The sequence below is a fragment of the Rhipicephalus microplus genome, chromosome 3 (genome assembly GCF_043290135.1).
Source record: "Rhipicephalus microplus isolate Deutch F79 chromosome 3, USDA_Rmic, whole genome shotgun sequence".
NCBI lineage: Eukaryota > Metazoa > Arthropoda > Arachnida > Ixodida > Ixodidae > Rhipicephalus > Rhipicephalus microplus.
The window spans coordinates 107,710,456-107,730,936 of record NC_134702.1 but is presented as its reverse complement, the minus strand read 5'-3'; positions in this window follow the sequence as shown (position 1 = coordinate 107,730,936).

The window sequence follows — 20,481 nt, the reverse complement described above, 5'->3', positions numbered from 1 at the left end:
CCGGGTAGGGGCTTGGGGATCGGCCCCGGTTAGGGCCGGTGTACTGGCGGCGATCCGGGGAGACGTAGCGGCCAGGCGAAGGTGAACGGGATGGTCGTCGTTGTTGCCACTGCGATCCGGCGATGTAGTCGGCGATGTCGCGAGGTCGCTCACCTGGGCGCGGACGCGGCGCGTTCACGTCGAAGCCACGCAGTCCCATCTCACGGTACTGGCAGTAGCGGTAGGTGTGCCCGGCTTCGCCGCAGTGGTAGCATAGTGGGTGGTGGTTCGGGGTGCGCCAAACGTCAGTTTTCCTCGGGGAGCGCTGGATTACTGGCGAGCGGGAAGGCGTCGGGGGTGGTGGCGGTGGCTGGCGACGAAACTGCGGAGACGTTGGGTCCTGGTGTTGGCGAGGAGCGGCGACAGGTCGTCGTGCAGTAGCGGCGTAGGTCATCGCCTCCGGTTGGGGCTATGGCCGTTCAGGAACGCTCAGTGAGCCCTGTAGTTCCTCGCGGACTACGTCTTCGAGAGAGGCGACTTGGGGCTGAGATGATGGCAACATGCGGCGCAGTTCTTCACGAACAATAGCGCGTATGGTCTCGCGCAGGTCGTCGGGGCAGAGTCCTCGGACTTCTGCGACGTCTGGCGACATGCGCCGATCGTATTGGCTGGTCCGCATTTCAAGAGTCCTTCTCGATGGTGGTAGCCTCGGAGAGGAACTTTTGTACCGTCTTTGGCGGGTTTCTGATCAGTCCGGCGAAGAGATCCTGCTTCACTCCTCGCATAAGCAGGCGAACCTTCTTGTCCTCAGACATGTCGGTGTCGGCGTGGCGGAAAAGTCGCGTCATCTCCTCCGTGAAGATCGTTACGTTTTCGTTGGGGAGCTGCACCCGAGTTTCAAGCAGTGATGCGGCTCTTTCCTTCCGCACGACGCTCGCAAAGGTGCGCAGGAAAGCAACGCGGAAGTCGCCCCAGGTTCGAAGCGTTGACTCGCGGTTCTCGAACCAAGTCCCTGCGGCGTCTTCCAGGTAAAAATACACATGACGCAACTTGTCGTCCGGGTCCCACTTATTGAGAGCTGCGACGCGGTCGTAAATGTCAAGCCAGCTTTCCGGGTCTTCGTAGGTCGATCCGCGGAAGGTAGGCGGCTCTTTGGGCTGGTTGACGACCACGGTTGCCAAAGACCTTGCTTCGTAGCAGCCGGCTTCGTAGATGCCGGCTTCGTAGCAGCCTTTGTTTTCTTGTCCTTCTCGGGGAGCGGCAGGTATTCGGGTGGTAGTCCTTGTTGTCTTCGGCTCGCTCGAACGACCGGGTCGGCGTCGTCCTCTTGGTGGCTTGGGCTTGGCTCACGGCTGGACGGGGGCGTACGGTACATGGACCGAGAAGCACCTCCACCAGATGTCACGAGGTTGTGATACACGCAGCACTTGAGAGGAAGCACGCAGGAGTCAGGGCGGTGTCAGGCGAACTGTTTATTGGGCGAACTTGTGCCCAGCAAAACAGGGCCAAACACAACTCACAGCAACAGCGGCGTGAACAGTCGTCGGCCGACGGAAAAAAAAAGACCCACAGTGGCGCACTGCGCCGGCTTTTTATACACGCGTCGTAACGCTTTCCAGAGTGGCATACAAGATAAACTCGGCCTGCGTTGCGCTTAACAGAAAGTGATAGCGGCTTCCTTCGTAAACCAAAAGAACCGCACGTGTCAGTCTTTTATACACGCGTCATAACGCGTTCCAGAGTGGCATACAAGATAAACGTGGCCTGCGTTGCGCTTAACAGAAAGTGATAGCGGCTTCCTTCGTAAACCAAAAGAACCGCACGTGTCAGTCTTTTATACACGCGTCATAACGCGTTCCAGAGTGGCATACAAGATAAACGTGGCCTGCGTTGCGCTTAACAGAAAGTGATAGCGGCTTCCTTCGTAAACCAAAAGAACCGCACGTGTCAGTCTTTTATACACGCGTCATAACGCGTTCCAGAGTGGCATACAAGATAAACGTGGCCTGCGTTGCGCTTAACAGAAAGTGATAGCGGCTTCCTTCGTAAACCAAAAGAACCGCACGTGTCAGTCTTTTATACACGCGTCATAACGCGTTCCAGAGTGGCATACAAGATAAACGTGGCCTGCGTTGCGCTTAACAGAAAGTGATAGCGGCTTTCTTCGTAAACCAAAAGAACCGCACGTGTCAATATCGAGCAAGCGTGGCCTGTCCCCTAATTAAGTGACCTGCAGAGGGCCACGGTCACATTTAGAGCCTGTTTAGCAGGCAAATACTTTATTAAAACTCAGAGGAAAACGCTTTACAGATTAAGACAAGCTCGAGTAGTTCTACAATGCGTACTTCGAAGCATAAGCGTGCACAGAAGTTTCCTGAAGGGGATCAGCTTGCAGGATGTGGGAGGTGGTTCTTGCGAGTGTTAGCCGTTAAAAAGACCTCATAGATTTTATTTTACTTTATCGGGGTCATACATTAAAAAAATCAGTATGGTGGGGAGGTCAGGACATCCAACACCCCCCCCCCCTCGCTCCCTCTTCTGAATCTATCAGTCCATACAATGGAACTCCTTGAAGTACCATAAACGCATGTACTCTTCTGGACTTTAGAGAGCGAAGCTATGAAATACGCTTTTGTGAATGTAAAAATATCCGCAGCACTCTAAAATTTAAAAAAAAAAATTTCCTTTCACTCTTCTTTTTTTCCAGATTGCTGACTTGCACACGTATATGACTCTGTTTAAAGAGTCACGTATACTTCCTCTAGGGGTCATTATATTATCTTTTCTACTATCATTAGGGAGTCTTGCGACCAACTAAACAGAACTAACATGCCTGTTTGAAGATTTATATATACGGGGAAATGCAGGACTGCACGATAGCAGTCGCGCATGATTTTTTGCATGATATACATATATATATATATATATATATATATATATATATATATATATATATATATATATATATATATATATATATATATATATATATATATATATATATATATATATATATATATATATATATATATATATATATATATATATATATATATATATGTGTGTGTGTGTGTGTGTGTGTGTGTGTGTGTGTGTGTGTGTGTGTGTGTGTGTGGCGGCGACGTGGCGCCATGTGGTTGTGGTACTAACGGAGAATTCTATATGTTACGTGGACTTTCGTGATCAAGAAACTTGCAATTAAGTTTGAGTTCGCCAAACTGAATGGTGTGTCCGATTCAATGTATATTGTTGAGACCAAGATTGAAATTTTCGTTCATTTGGCACTCTGTTTTTGGTGACCTCGAGAGTATAGGAATAGTAGTAATAATGCTGGACTAAGTCCACGGAACAAAATAACAAAAAGCAGCGTTTCCGACACGTTCTGCTGTTGCCGTTTAACCGAGTTGTAAAAGCCACAAGCGCAACTTGAGAGACTTGTGAAGTACGTGGCGAGGAATAATTGCCTGTAAAAACGGCTCAAATTTACTTTAAACACTCCGAAGTCCGCAATTTCGCCCTCAACGACATGTGATTTTTGAGGAATTATGTCGAAAATAAAATAAAACAAATTTCGTAGATAAGAGCTGCATCTTGCCGGTACTTACCTACGGAGTAGAAACCTGGAGGCTTACAAAGAGGGTTCAGCTTAAACTGAGGACGACGCAGTGAGTGATAGAAAGGAAAGTGTTAGGTCTAACATTAAGAGACAAGAAGAAGAGAGCAGATTGGATCAGGGAACAAACCGGGGTTAAGAATATTATAGTTGAAATCAAGAGGAAGAAATGTGCATGGGCCGGGCACGTAGAAAGGACAAGCATGCACTGGTCATTAAGGGTAACCGGCTGCATTCCCAGAGAAGGCAAATGCATGAAGGGGAGACAGAAAGTTAGGTGGGCCGATGAGATTGAAAAGTTGGCCGTTGTAACGTGGCAACAGAAAGTACAAGACTGGGTTGGTGGGTGAAGCATGGGGCATGCCTTTGTCCTACAGTGGCGTATGGCTGAGGATGTGCATGGACACACATAAAGCATGGTTACCCCCCCCCCCTTCCCCCACACCAAAATAGTTTGCGGCTACGTTTTTGGTATAAGGCATTCGTCCTTGGATATATACGCAATGCCATGTGAACTCAAGCTTTCGGGGCCTCGAGTGCTTGCATACCCAGCAAAAAAAAAATCTCTATACTTGCGTTATCGTGACTGCCGCGATATGCGCACGTACTTGCAATTCTAGAGAGTTCCAATAAGGCGCAAACCAATGTACGCCGTAGAACGGAAAACTTTACATGTACAGACATGTCATGAGCATACGTAATCAACACCGAAATGCTACTATAAGTTATGCGCTATTTATTAGCGAATCAAGGTCACCCTGTTTAGCGGTGCCGTTTACGGCGGATGAGGATGAGCTAGTTGCACTGGGCAACGAGACGAGTCGGCAGGGCGGCTAGTTGTGGCTTCGCTACCGTACAGCCTTACCGTATTTGCTAGCGTACTTCGGTAACTTGCTAAAAGGTTCTGTCAGCCTCTTCAGCCAAATTTCGAACATTTAAAAAGCACGCATTATGCTGAGTGCTGTATTTACGTTCTGCGTAGTTTGGCCGTGCAATATCGTAGTGTGTAGCGTGGTGCAACGCGCGCTATCGTAAAACTGCCTAATGAACTATTTCCCATGAAGATTGGCTACCAGCGTTACTGCTTTAACGATTGAAGCAGCACTAAAGACGAAAAAAACACAGAAGTTTTCTTTTCGTATTCGTCGTTAGCGCTGCCTCAAACATGTAAGCATTCCAACTAGCCCAACTGTCCATTCTACTGCTACTTTCACCTGCACCGTTGGTGTCCCAGTGTTCTCTTACTGACTGACACATTCCCTGTCGCTCTTCATTCGCAGAGACACCTGGGAGAGCACACGCTACCGAAGGCGCGCGTCGACGACGTCGTGAAGGAGATGCGCTACATGGGAAAGTACCACGCGACAGAGAACAACTGCCAGAAGTGGGTCATGGAGCTGCTGCGTCGACTCCGAATACAGGCGCCACCGGACCAGCTCGACGCGGAGATCGTGGTCGGCCGCGCCAAGCCAGCCATCATCACTACCATCGTCGGAATAGTGCTGGCCGGTGCTGTCGTGATTGTGAAAGGCACTTTTGGGGTATGCAGCTAGCGCCAACCAAGGCGTGGCGGCGAGTCCTCTTTCGGCGATGTGCCACTGGGCCACTCGTCATTATTGTGTTTATTTATCAATACCTTCAAGCTGAAAATGCGTTACAAAAGTGAATGATTATAAAAAAAAGAACTGCTTGTTCGTTAGCCGCTATAGTTCAAAATATGATATTCGCCAGCGAACTAAAAGGTGGTAACACATGGAGCGGTGAAAAAATGGAAGTGAACAGGAGGTTCTATTCTGTAGCGTTCACCGGTCCGGAAGAATCATAAAATCAGTTATTCATGACATACAAATGCTTATGATGGAAATTAGTGTGACCTCACAAATAAGATGCTAAATAATAACCATTCTTCGACGATGGTGTATAATTAAATAACTGACCAGAACCCTCTGTACTGCTCAATTTTCGTGTCCACGCATTTGTAGACTGGAGTCTAAGACTGTCTTGACATTCTCAAATCACTGTTAAAAATGCGCCCGGGATAAACCTGCTTTTACATGTGGGCACTTGTTCGTGGAACAACATTTGTGTAACAATGTTTTTTCTTGTGATGTTTGATCAGTATGACGAAGAACTGTATCCTAAGTGTTTTTTTTATTATTTTCTTTGCATGCTGACCCGACCAGTCGTGAAAACGTTTATGGTAGAAGTTTAGTTTCCTATGTCTCGTATTTTAGCCTAATAAGCCGATCCACTGATGTTACGTACATCTCGTGTCTGCAAAGTCTCGCACGCACTTGTTGCCTGTATTTGCTCCACTGTGATGCTGCGAATCTAGATGGTTGCTGAACATGCTTCTTTGTGGAAAAACGTTGTCTAATAAACGTTTTTATTAGACAAAATAAAAAAAGACGACATCATTTTGATGTAGGGCACTTGTCTTGCGCGTTGGTTTTGTGTAAATATATCTTCAAACGCCTAGTGTCGCGTGTACCTTCACGTAACACACACACACACACACACACACACACATATATATATATATATATATATATATATATATATATATATATATATATATATATATATATATATATATATATATATATATATATATATATATATGTGTGTGTGTGTGTGTGTGTGTGTGTGTGTGTGCGCATCGTGCGCCTTCCGAACACAGCGGCCACTTCTTCGTGTGAGGACGCCTTCCACCAGGCCCCTCAATGTGACAACCTTACACGCATCATTCGTCGAGAGGTCGAGGCAGCACAACCGGTAGCCACGACATTACCGACGCCTGCGCCTTCCCCGACCACGATCTCTTTAATACAAGCGGTCGTTCGTAAAGAGCTATCGAATGTCGGCCTACATCCTGTTCCTGCCGTATACTCTGCTGAGCCTTCTTATCGTACCCCTTCTGCACCTCGCATACAACGCAATCCGTCCAAATGGCGTACTCTTGATGACAGGCCAATATGTTTTAACTGTTGACGCGTTGGCCATATCGCTCGTCACTGCCGCAGCCGCTGGGCTCCACCGTCCCATTATGCAGCTCAGTATCACATCACTTCTGCTCGCCAGGCGTCCGCACCGCTTTCTCCATCTACGCCGACCACGTTTTCCGCTCCTACAGCACCTCTGAGCAGACCTCGCTACGACCGGTCACCGTCCCCTGCTCGTCGTCAGTCCCGGTCGCCCCCACAACGCCGCGCTGCCTCCCCGACCTATTCGCAGCATCTCCGACAGGAAAACTAGGCCGTGCAGCTTCTGGAGGTGGAGCTGCGTTGACGACCTTCGTAAGAAATCCTCGATTAACATTAACAACGAACCGGTACCTTTTGGACGTTACTGTCGACAATGTTCGTGTCAGTGCATTGATAGATACTGGCGCGCATGTGTCCATTATGAGTGCTAACCTTCGCCGCCGACTTAGAAAAGTTGTCACGCCCGCCCTCAACCAAGCTGCACGAGTCGCCGATGGAGGAACTGCTGCAATTCTTGGCATGTGCTCTGCGCGAGTGTCTATTGGGGAGAGAAGCACTGTCGTTCTTTTCGCCGTTATTGAACATTGCCCTCATGAACTCATTCTCGGTATGGATTTTCTAGCCACGCACTCTGCCCTCATAGACTGTCAGCTGGCTCTCTCCATCTCGATTTACCCCTCTTTTCCGACCCGACCAGCCCTCCGCAAACCAGCCTCTGCTGCATTGATTTTATGCGCCTCCCTCCTAACTCTGTCACACATGTCGACTTATCCTCCACGCCGCCAGTACCTGATGGTGATTACATGGTGGCCCCGATTCCCGCAGTGATGCTTACGCATGGGGTTGCTGTGCCGCATATGATTCTGACGATTAAGAGAAACCGCACCTTCCTTCCACTGGTCAACTTTTCACTCACCACCCAAGTTCTGCCACAGGGTATCTCCCTGGCAAAAATTACTGCTCTCCAAGATGACCATGTCGAGCCCTTCAGAGTTGACGGTTGCTGCAGCTCAGTCAGTGGTTCCGCTCCATCACGTTCTTGGGGCGCCGACATCGAGCGAATGGTGTCATCGGACCTTACGTCTGAGCAAGCTGCAGCGCTTTGCCACGTTCTTGAGGGCTATCGTAGCATTTTCGACTTTGCCAGCAACTCTTTGGGCCAAACGACCATTGTCACCCATCGCATAAATACTGGCCATGCCACCCCCATTCGCCGACGTCCCTACCGTGTGTCGGCGTCGGAGCGTGCAATAATACAACATGAAGTCGACAAAATGCTTGCGAAAAACATTATCGAGCCTTCATGCAGCCCCTGGGCTTCTCCAGTCGTCCTTGTTAAAAAGAAAGATGGAACATGGCGCTTTTGTGTCGATTACCGTCACCTTAACAAAATTACCAAAAAGGACGTTTATCCTTTACCTCGCATCGACGACGCCCTCGACTGCCTGTACGGTGCCACTTATTTTTCAACTATTGACCTTCGATCAGGGTACTGGCAGATAGTCGTCGACGAGATGGACCGCGAGAAGACCGCATTCATCACTCCTGATGGTCTTTATCAGTTTAAGGTGATGCCCTTTGGACTCTGCAATGCACCAGCCACATTTAAAAGAATGATGGACTCATTGCTCCAAGGGCTGAAATGGGCCACCTGCTTGTGTTACCTTGACGATGTTATCGTCTTTTCGCCCACATTCGACTCGCATCTTGATAGTTTGTCAGCTATTCTGGACGTTTTTCGTCGAGCCGGACTCCAGCTTAACGCCTCCAAGTGCCGCTTCGCTCGTCGTCAAATTTCCGTGCTCGGTCACCTTGTCGATGCTCAAGGCGTGCGTCCAGACCAAGAGAAAATTCGCGCAGTCACGAACTTTCCCGTTCCGAAGACCACAAAGGATGTCCGCAGTTTTGTGGGGTTGTGCTCATATTTCAGACGCTTTGTTAAGGACTTTGCGACCATTGCACGCCCACTCACAGACCTCTTGAAGAAAGACGCCTCGTTTACATGGGGCCATGACCAAGCGTCATCGTTTTCGCAACTTACGACATTGCTTACAACGCCACCAATCTTAGCTCACTTTGATCCATTAGCTCCAACCGAGGTTCACACGGACGCCAGTGGACATGGCATAGGAGCTGTGCTATTGCAGCAACAACGCGGACACGACCGTGTTATAGCCTACGCAAGTCGACTGCTATCTCCAGCCGAGCGCAACTATTCCATCACGGAGCGCGAGTGCCTCGCCCTTGTATGGGCAGTCGCCAAGTTTCGCCCATACCTGTACGGGCGCTCATTCCGTGTTGTCATGGATCATCACGCGCTGTGCTGGCTAGCCTCCCTGAAGGACCCCACAGGACGTCTCGCTCGTTGGGCTCTACGCCTGCAAGAGTACACGTTCTCTGTAATGTACAAAACAGGGCGATTACATCAGGATGCGGATTGTTTATCCCGCTACCCTGTTGACGAAGCAACCGATACTGACGCTATCACGGACGTTTTTTTCGTGTCGCAGCTGTTAAACATTTACGAAAAGCAACGTCGGGATGCTTCTTTACGAGCCATCATTGACAAACTGGAGTCAACGCCTCGCGACCCGTCCCTACGAATGTTTTTGGTGAAAGACGGGATCCTATATCGCCGCAACCTTGATTCCTTCGGATCAGACTTACTTCCTGTCATCCCAGCGCACCTGCGTTCCACTGTCCTGCATCAACTTCATGACGCTCCCATGACGGGCCATTTGGGCGTTTCTCGCACATACGATCGGGTACGACGTCGGTTTTTTTGGCCTGGACTTGCCCGCTCTGTTCGACGCTATGTCGTCGCTTGTGAGCCCTGTCAGCGTCGCAAAACGCCATCTGCCCTCCTAGCCGGCTACCTTCAGCCGATCGACGTTCCCAACGAGCCTTTCTTTCGAGTTGGTCTCGACCTGTTGGGCCCTTTTCCACTCTCCACAGCCGGAAACAAATGGATTGCTGTTGCCACGGACTACGCGACGCGGTACGCAATCACACGAGCACTCCCGACCAGCTGCGCTACCGACGTTGCGGACTTTCTGCTGTACGACATGATATTAGTGCACGGTGCTCCCCGTCAACTTCTCACCGACCGTGGCCGCACGTTCTTATCAGCTGTCGTTCATGAAATCCTGACGTCTTGCCATACCAAGCACAAATTTACTACTTCGTACCATCCCCAGTCAAATGGCCTCACGGAGCGCCTTAACAGGACCCTAACCGATATGCTTGCCAAATACGTTGCGCCAGACCACCATGATTGGGACATTCATTTGCCGTATGTGACGTTCGCCTACAACTCATCTCGTCACAACACTGCCGGCTATTCGCCCTTCTATCTACTATATGGCCGGGACCCAACTCTACCCTTAGACACTTTACTACTTGTGGCCACTGAATATGCTGGGAAAGCCATTGCCCGCGCCGACCACGCGCGCCAAGTCGCCCGTAACCGTCTACAGGCTTCACAGGCGCGCCAACAACAGCTCTACAATTCTCACCATAGGGACGTGCACTTTTCTTCGGGTTCTCTCGTGCTCCTCTGGTCACCTACTCGGCGTGTGGGACTGTCTGAAAAACTGTTGTCGCCCTACATTGGACCATTCCGTATCGTTCGCAAAGTGACAGACGTCACGTACGAGATTGTTCCAACCGATCCAACAAAGTCATCATCAGCTCCGAGCGACACTGTTCACGTGGCTCGGCTAAAGCCCTATTACCCCCCTTCGACATCATCTGCGTAAATTTAGCACCGGGATGGTGCTTCTACCACCGAGGGTTATGATACATAACAGCCGCTAAAAATGGCTGCATGAAAGAGGAGGACGAAGTGGGTTTTCCGTTTGATGCTGGTCTGGCGCCATCTTGCTCGTCAAGTTCTGTGCGCTGTAAATAGATCATTAAACAAGTTACCCGTAACATTATATATATATATATATATATATATATATATATATATATATATATATATATATATATATATATATATATATATATATATATATATATATATATATATATATATATATATATTGTTATGGCGTTTATTAGCCGGCACACAGCGAGTCTACACAATGGCGACAGTAACAGCCAAGCACGGACTCTCCGCGCGAGCGGCGTTCTTTTTGGGCAGACCCACTAGAAAGCACTTGAGAGTTCGACCCATTTCAGTGTTCGGCGGCTTCTCTACAATTACCCCGGGGTCGAAGAGGGAGCCGCCTGGCGACCTAACAGCTTGTCACTACGAGCGGGTCATATATAGTAAGCCTTCAGGCGCTCCACGTTGACTATGTCGCGCCCGCGGCGGCGCATGTCCGAAGATTGTTCAATTGGCTCGATAAAATAGTTGACCGGAGATGTGCGCTCGATCACACGGTAGGTACCTTCATATTTCTGGAGTAGTTTGGAAGAAAGGCCAGCTACAGAGGTCGGGATTGAGAGCCATTCAAGGGAACCAGGAAGGAACGTGGGCTCAGAAGTGGCGGAGCCATCACGAATACTCTTCTGCCGCTCTTGCTCATGCGTCGTAAATGTCTTCGCAAGCTCGCGACACTCTTCAGCAAGCCTGGTGGTCTCGGAAATAGGTGTACACTCAGATGGATCCGGCGTGTACGGGAGTATCGTGTCGATGGTGTGTGACGGGTGCCTTCCGTACAGCAAAAAGAAAGGTGAAAAAACAGTCGTGCTCTGAGGGGCGGTGTTGTAGGCGTAGGTGACGAAGGGCAGTATGGTATCCCAATTCGTGTGGTTGGCGGCGACGTACATCGACAGCATGTCGCCGAGGGTGCGGTTAAAGCGTTCGGTCAGGCCATTCGTCTGCGGGTGGTAAGCAGTAGTTTTGCGATGGACAGAATGGCACCCAGTGAGAATGGCGTCGACGACTTCTGACAAGAAGACACGGCCGCGATTGCTGAGAAGCTCCTGGGGTGGACCGTGGCGCAGTATGAATCGATGTAGTAGGAAGGACGCAAAATCACGCGCAGTAGCCGCAGGGAGAGCGGCGGTTTCGGCGTATCGCGTTAAATGATCTACGGCGACGATGGCCCAGCGGTTGCCAGTGGACGTCAGAGAGAGTGGTCCATACAAATCGATACCTATGCGCCCAAACGGACGGTCAAGGCAAGGTAATGGTTGCAGACCGGCTGGTGACATGTGTGCGGACGGTTTGCGGCGTTGGCAAGCGAGACAGGAGCGAACGAACTGCTGGACGTAGCGGTACATCCCGCGCCAGAAGTAGCGTTGTCTAATGCGATGGTAGGTTTTGAATACCCCAGAGTGCGCGCACTGTGGATCAGAATGGAAGGATTCACATATCTCCGACCGCAGACTGCGGGGTATCACGAGTAGCCACTGCCGGCCATCGGCGTCGTAATTGCGCCGGTGTAGGAGGCCGTCACGCATGGCGAAATGGTGAGCTCGACGACGCAAGGCACGCGTGGATGGCGTTGCGGACGGATCAGAGAGCAAGTCGATCAGTTGGGCGATCCAATTATCATTTCGCTGTTCGGTAGCGATGATGTCAACATCAATGGCAGAAGCAGCAACCGAGGATACTGAGCAGAGCACGTCAGCTTCAGGCAGAGAGGAGCGCGAGAGGGCGTCGGCGTCAGCATGCTGGCGTCCGTTGCGGTAGAGCACGCGGATGTCGTAGTCTTGTAAGCGAAGAGACCAACGGGCGAGGCGGCCTGAGGGATCCTTCAATGATGACAGCTAGCATAGTGCATGATGGTCGGTGACGACATCGAATGGGCGACCATACAAATAAGGTCGAAACTTTGTAAGAGCCCAGACGATCGCCAGGCACTCTTTTTCCGTGACGGTGTAGTTTGTCTCAGCTCTCGTGAGCGTACGGCTTGCATATGCCACAACATAATCAGGGAATCCGGGTTTGCGCTGCGCCAGGACAGCGCCGAGGCCTACACCACTGGCGTCCGTGTGCACCTCTGTTGGGGCCGTAGGGTCGTAGTGGCGGAGCATGGGAGGAGACGTCAACAAATGGCGGAGCTTCAAGAACGCGTTGTCGCACTCTGACGACCACGAATTGAGGGGCCCGTTACTTCCAAGGAGCTTCGTCAGCGGTGATATAATCGTGGCGAAGTTTCGCATGAAGCGTCGGAAGTATGAGCACAGGCCCACGAAACTACGCAGTTCTTTGACGGACGCAGGTTTTGGGAATTCGGCCACGGCCCGAAGCTTGGCTGGGTCAGGAAGAATGCCATCCTTGGACACCACGTACCCTAGGATGGTGAGTTGGCGTGCTGCAAAGCGGCACTTATTCAGATTTAGTGTCAAGCCAGCATTGCTCACACGTGCGAAAACTTCTTTTAGACGTTGGAGATGGGTGGAGAAATCTGGAGCGAAGACAACAACGTCATCGAGGTAACACAAGCACGTGTGCCATTTCAAGTTGCGCAGAACGGTGTCCATCATGCGCTCAAATGTCGCAGGTGCATTACACAGACCAAACGGCATGACGTTGAATTCGTACAAGCCGTCGGGTGTGATGAAGGCAGTCTTCGGTCGAGCGTTATCAGCCATGGGTACTTGCCAGTACCTCGAGCGCAGATCGAAAGAAGAAAAAAATTGGGTTCCGTGAAGGCTGTCAATTGCGTCGTCGATGCGCGGCAGTGGGTAAACATCCTTGCGAGTGATCTTATTGAGCCGTCTGTAGTCCACACAGAACCGCACAGAACCATCTTTCTGCGCTACAATATATATATATATATATGTATATATATATATATATATATATATATATATATATATATATATATATATATATATATATATATATATGACCAAACTTTGTCACTTTGACAAAGTCTGGTCACACGTGTGTGTTTGTGTGCGTGTGTGTGTGCATGTGTATGTGAAATCCTCCACGTTGGTTTTTCCCTTCAAGTGTGCCACGGTAAAAATATTATTTTACAAATTACCGAGCGAATTACTTCCTGTTGGAAAGCCAATACATTGCAGGTTCAATTGCCTGGGTCACAGAAAAAATACGCTGTTGATGCCTGCGTGAACAATTGGTGTTGTGCTTGTGCAAAGAGTATCGATTAATGCGGTGAATACAAGTAATTGCTCTAGCCAGAATGAAACCCAGGTATTATGCGTTGCATGTCATGAAATATCATACCGCAGAACCTCGTCACAGTAGAAAATGCTCTGGAAGAAGACAGTAGTTTTGTCACGTGAGCAGTCAGGGTTGCAGATTTAATACTGCCTGGCAGTGCGTAGAATCACACTAGGATGGATTCCATTTGAATTCTGTTCGTTGCGGGTGGTTGCATACCTAAACAATTAAAAATTACGGCATATTCACGGGGTGAATGATGATGAATGGGCGAAGCTCCGGAGGGATTCATCGGTAAACTGTGAATCTTCCGTGTAATTCGCCCAGTCGATCATCATGTAAAGACGTGAGAAACGCTGTGTGTTTATATACACAAATCAACTTTTATTTGTTCTTAGACGACATCCGGCGACTCCGAGCGCGCGCCAACAGCGAACGAATATTATTACAACGCTCCCCCTAGCGTACGTCGCCGCACTAAATCGAACGATTGCCTTCAACCAATGACACGCGCCATATGTGACATCATTCCTATTTTATAAGATCTCGCGTCTTTCATCAACTACAAGTACCGCTTTCTAGTTTATAACATCTTGCATCTTTTCATCATCAGCTACAAGTACCACCATCTAGTAAACACTACAAGAACTAAACGAGAGGTGGCTACATACAGAAGACGGTACCGCCATCTAGTGAACACTGCAAGAACTAAACTAGAGGTGGCTACATACAGGGGACGGTGCCGCCATCTAGTGAACACTGCAAGAACTAAACTAGAGGTGGCTACATACAGGCTACAGGGGACGCACAGCCCACGCCCTAAGGAGCTTCGCCCCTAAAAAACCTCAGCGGTAATTCGCCATTACCCGCAACAACACCAACGAAGTATCCAGTTGCTACTACAGATGTGCTTCTCTCATAATCATATCGTGGTTTTGGGACGTAAAACCCCATATATTATTACTACATTACAGACGAGCAGAGGACATTCCTAGTATATAGGTTACTGGACCACATAGCGGCCACTGGAACATTCACGCAGACGCTTCTTCTCTCACAGCTGTCAACTAAGAAGTGAAGGATGGCAAGCGAATGGCAAGGTGATTCCAACGAGGCATGATAACACTATCGCGTTGTCCACAGGTCAACGTAAAGGTCCTGAAAGTTCTTTTGCCGGCCGATCACTCCACGTTGCTTCACTTACAGGAATGCGCATCTTACTGAATGCATAAAGCTGTAATATGCGTCAAACGCACCGTCTTCGTCTTTTTACGAGACGATATAGCATTTGTGCATTTTTTTTTACCAGTGGAGCCACAGAGAACCTGTATTGGCCGTACCAAAATAACCACAGCGCCGAGTGTGCGTTCGACCTTCGTTATTGACAATTCATCCTTAATTTTCGACGCTAATGTATTGTACTGCATTGTATTGTTTGACAGGAAATCACCATGAAACAGAGGCAATTGGTTTTTTCGTTACAATGTTCATCATACCGTCTACTGATACCCTAAAAAGTACAGCTATAGCCTTGCATTTTCCCCGAAGAGATTACGATGCATGATAATTCACGCAGCATTTTGCATACCATATACGGCAGGTCGTGTTGAAGGCGCGCTGTATTTACACAAAGTAAGCAGCGAAAGTGGGCAATTTGATTTTCTATCTCGGTGGAAATTTCTTAAGTGTATCAGTTGCAAACATAAGCCTAAATTTCTCCGTGAACCTAAGGATGTATATACGCGTGCCCCGAAGCGTTTGCTGGTTCTTTATTCTGCGTTCACCGTAAGTCTTCATTCTGGAACTGGCGTGCTACTGTGGACAGACAAGCATGCATATAAGCCGAACCACACGACGGCCATTGTGCTTTGGGCCACAAGTAAGAAATTGACGCGCACATGTCTCCGTCGGGAAGCATTGTTTAAACAGCCAGCATTGTCGTCAATCTCAAGAAGGGGCTTTTCCGGAAATGCTATCGTGCAGCTTATGAACTGCCGTGCAGCTCAATGGCTCACCGCTTGTCTAGCCGGACGTGCGGTTTACCTTCAACCAGCGCAAACAGGTTTACCTTTGAACAATATAGTTTGGTTTACCTTCGGCCAGCGCAAACAATAAACCACTCATTTGCGCTGCTCTTTTGTTGCAACCGAGCACGAGACTCGAAATGTCGACGTGCAGTCGCCTTGCACTAGGATTCACATGAATTGAACAGCCACTATCGGCTAACCTTTTGACTGGTATTAAAGCCAATTACTCATGTAACACCGAACATGAAGATTTTGGCTTACAATAGTTAGTTCTTTTTAGAAACTGATAAACGAATCAATAAATTAACTGCCCTGAACTTGCCAATTTTGTAAATGATTCCTGCAGTCACTCTTTAGCGCCTCTCTCACATGTTTATTTTTATGATCGCGGACTATCGATCTCAAAATACGGCGTGCGAATGCCTTCAATAAATGTATAATGGAATAAAAAGTGCTTTCTGTGAATAATGAAAAAAAAAACTCCCGGGGCATATATGCTATATGCATTCGCCTAAGGCGAGTCGAAGGCAAAAGTCACCATCATCGGCGCTTGCGAGCTCAAGCATGAGCCTATGTATGACACGCCGTGTTTTGAACTTAAGCTGTGGCTGGTGATGATGGTGATTCAAATAGCAGAGCCGTTGGGAAGGGTTGGCACAGTTCTATCACACAGTCATTATGCAAATGACATGGCATGACACCTGGTGCGATTCTGCGCTTCTACCGCGCAATATCACCTCCGTTGACGTGGCTCTTCTCCAGACATGACAACTGTGCATATTCTTTTTGCGAAGTGGTTTCAAACATAGAGTTTGCTGAAATAACTAGATCGGACTTTGGCGCTGCGATCATCCAGCCCTCATGGGAATGATGGCTAGTACAAAAATATGCCTAGCCTTGCTGCTTGCGGGCTTCTAAAGCAATTGTGGCTTTGTGTATTGCTGTGTTTTGGTTTTCTTTTGAATAAAAGAATGGACTGCTGTGAACTGCGTTGCCCAATTTGAATCGATGAGCCTAAAAAATTGAAGAGTTGAAGCGTAACTGCTAAAACCTTCACCGATTGTCATTTCTTGACAAAGCAGCTCCAAGCCACGAGAAGCTAAGTGAAGCCAAAGGTACGAAGATTAGACAAATGTCTGTACTACCCATCATTCCCATGCTCGCTGAAGCGCCGTGCATTGCAGCTCCCATAAGCACTAGCGCCAGAGTTCCCTCTAGTGTATAGGCACCCGACAGTGGACCAGGGGGCGCAACGAAGCTCTTTGGGCCGCCTCAGCATTGTTGGTACCGACCACCAGGGATACTAAGAAAATGGAACGCTCGCTGAACACAGTGACACGCTGAAGTGTCAGTGCCCTTTTCGGCACGTTTTCAAGGAACGTTTCCTGGGCGCTTACATAATCAGCAGTGATCCCCTTGCACACAACTAAGAAAGAAAATTATGTGCACGCGCAAGTTCGGTTTTGCTGCGTCTACTCGCTAGGCTACGCATTGGAAGACTCGGTTTTGCGGCGCCTACTCGCTAGGCTATGTGTTCTGGCGCTACCATCAGATTTCGTAAACTGCATTGCCGGGTGCATATATTTACAACAAACTGCGGTTTCGAGGACTGGGAAGGCTCTGTGGTCGAATACCCCACCGCCATTAAGAGAGCCAGGTTCCGATTCTATTTCGCGCGGCCACCGCTACTGCAATGGGCACCGCACACTGACCAGAGGAAGCTGCGCTGCTCCCACTGCCCCGTCTCAAAGTTTCGAACATTCGCCGTTAGGGACACGCAGAGCAGAGACACGTCCTCGCGTCCCCAATCTATTCCGGGCACATTCCGCCGACAGATGCAGGGCGTGAGACGCTCGCGTCGCGTTCCAGTTTCACCGAGGCTGTCTCAATGTTTCTTTTTTTTATCCGCTAGGCTGTGTATTCTGGCGCTGTAGTCAGACTGGAAAACTGGACTGAACGGTGCCTATGAACTAGTCCCCGTATTCAGAAACGCTGCTCGACTTGATCTTGACTTGCCACCAACTTCAATGCAGCACAAACCCGTTTCGAACGCTTTGTCTTTAGGCGGTGCCAGTGCAGCACAAACGCACAGACGCTTTGCAAACGCGCTGCATTGAAGGCGGTTTCAAGTCAAGTTCCAGTCAAGTAGCGTTTCTAAATGCGGGGGTAAGAGCGCTGCTTGAAGCGTTTTGGGATGTTGTACTCCGCCCCGCTGGCGGCTAGCCTATTACAGGCAGCCTCTTGGCGCTTTAACCCTCATCCGATTCGTATAGTTTGGACCCCAGGCCACTCGGGCCTGCCCGGCAACGAGGCAGCAAATGCCGCTGCCCGCGCTTCTCCTGTCCGGGCCGTTGCCCCTCCATGTCCCGAGACGGAATCTGGCAATACCAACCTGACGCGCTTTCGCGAAATTTTGGCTTATTACCGGGCTTCGCGCCGTTTCTACCCGGACCCCGCACGCGGTTTGGAGAAAGCGGACGAACGACTGCTACGCCGCCTGCAGACGAACACCTTTATCAGTCCGGCGGTCGCCAGGCACTTTTTGCCGGAAATCAATGGCACCTGCTCGACCTGTCATGTCCTCGCCGACACATATCACGTCGTAGCATCGTGCCCAGTTAATCCCGTCCCTTTCTCATACCCTTTTCCTATCCCAACTAGAGAGGCTTGGGAGGAGCACCTGCTCGGCTGCTCTACCTTGGCTGCGCAACGCTCCTTGGTGGAGCGCGCACGGGCAGCTTCCAGCTCCACTGGCGTCCCGGAATAGGGTCTGGCCACTCTAGCACGCCGATGGGCCCCGTCGGCACTCTCTAGTAGACTTTTTCTGAAAAATAAATGTTTTTTTACCACCACCACCACCGTAAATTATTCTATAGTAGGCGATGTCACCCACGATGACTTCTCGCTCAGTATGCAACAGCTTTCTAGTAAATGGAACGGCGCAAAAATATAATAATGTGTGCGTGTGATATGTGGATAATGCTCTTAAAGTCGGAGTACATCATCACGATGCGCTCCAGCTGCTGCGCAGTGCAGCGTTTTGAGGCCTAATATAGTGCTTAGTTTACACCGCATCTACCTACATCTTCGTATTATTCCCGTTACCATGACCTTATTTATGAAACGATAAAAAGTGATTGCACGTGTTTCAGCAGCACTCGTTGTTTTTCCGAGTAAGTGGTTTTTGTTTTAGAGCGCTGTGCCAAAAGCAACGGGGACTGAACGATTTTGTTCAACTTTTGTCTGTAAGCGCAGGAGTACGGGGCGTTTTACGTCCCAAAACCACGACACGATCATTAAGAGCTACGGTCACTTTGACTATCTGGGGCCCTTCAAAACGCACTGACATCCCGGGCCTCAACCATTTTGCGTCCACCAAAATGCGAACGCCGTGGCATGTCTAGAATCTTGCCTATCAGACTTTTCTCATTTGATATTTCTTTTTTATTTATATTTGGCAGAATATCAAAAGGAAGAAGGTTTTTTTTCTAAACTTTGCCCCAAATATATGCAAAGCTGCGACGAAAAAAAAAGAACATAGCTTATCCATGAAGTGAATGATGACGAGTGGGTGAAACAGCGGAATCGTTCGGTGTACCGTAAGTCACCCGTGAGAGTGACTCACGGGTGTGAGTGACTCCAATTTTCCTATGAAATTGCTAACATGCCAGTCGAAACTGCCGTATCCTATAAGTATCTTGGTGTAACATTAACCCCTGATCTTTCCTGGCGAACGCATATCACTAACATGATTTCATCAGCCAACCGATCATTAGGATTTCTAAAACGTCACCTACGTCACTCACCGTATCACGTTCGTCTTGTGGCCTATCAGTCAATAATCCGGTCCAAACTAGAATACGCATCACCCATCTGGAGCCCTCACCAAGTTTATCTGATCAACGCTATCGAAGCAGTTCAAAATCGTGCCGCTCGCTTCATTCATTCTTCTTATTTTTACGATGTCAATGTTTCATCCCTTAAAAATGAATCCGGTCTATTAAGTCTTTCCCTTCGCCGCAGAATTGCTACGTTGTCACTGTACCACAAGTTATATCACAGCTCACTCCACCAACCACCTTACATCGCTCCTGCCGCACACATTTCTCCCCACACTGGCCATCCACTTCAAGTCTTCCGGCCCCGATCTGGCACTTCAACATTTTCTGCATCATTTCTCTGCCGCGCCGCCAAAGAATGGAATGACCTTCCCCACGATGTTGTTTCAATTACCTGTCCATCACGTTTTATTCAAAGTGTGTCAATGCATCTGCAATGTTAACCTGTGGCTTTTGTATCTTTGTTGTACAACCCACCCCTTATGTAACACCCCCCCCCCCCCTGTGGGATCTTTAAGGAAATGAAGTGAAAGTGAAAATGAAGAGTGATCCCTCGCGCGTGCAAGTGAGCGCCAAGGGGAGTACAGGATGCTTACTCGTCGTAGCTGGTATGTTGTGTTGAGTTGTGAATTTCGGTTCGCTTTCATTATTACGGCTTTGAGGTAGAAAATTTAGTCGAAATTTGGCAAAGACGACGTATATAGGCACGTTCCTCTGGTGGTTGTAGATTGTGTCCAGTCATACAAAATGTATCGTAAAACATATCGAGACGGCATATACTGCCCAAGCCAGTCGTTGTCCATGATCATTATCGTCATCTTCTTCATCGGCGTCATCGTCCTGGCGTGTAGTGGGTACCTCACATGTGCTATGCCGTGAGGGCGGAAAGAAAATGCGTCACCTGGAACACGTTTGTTCTTTATCGTCATTAGCATAATCGTTTTCATCA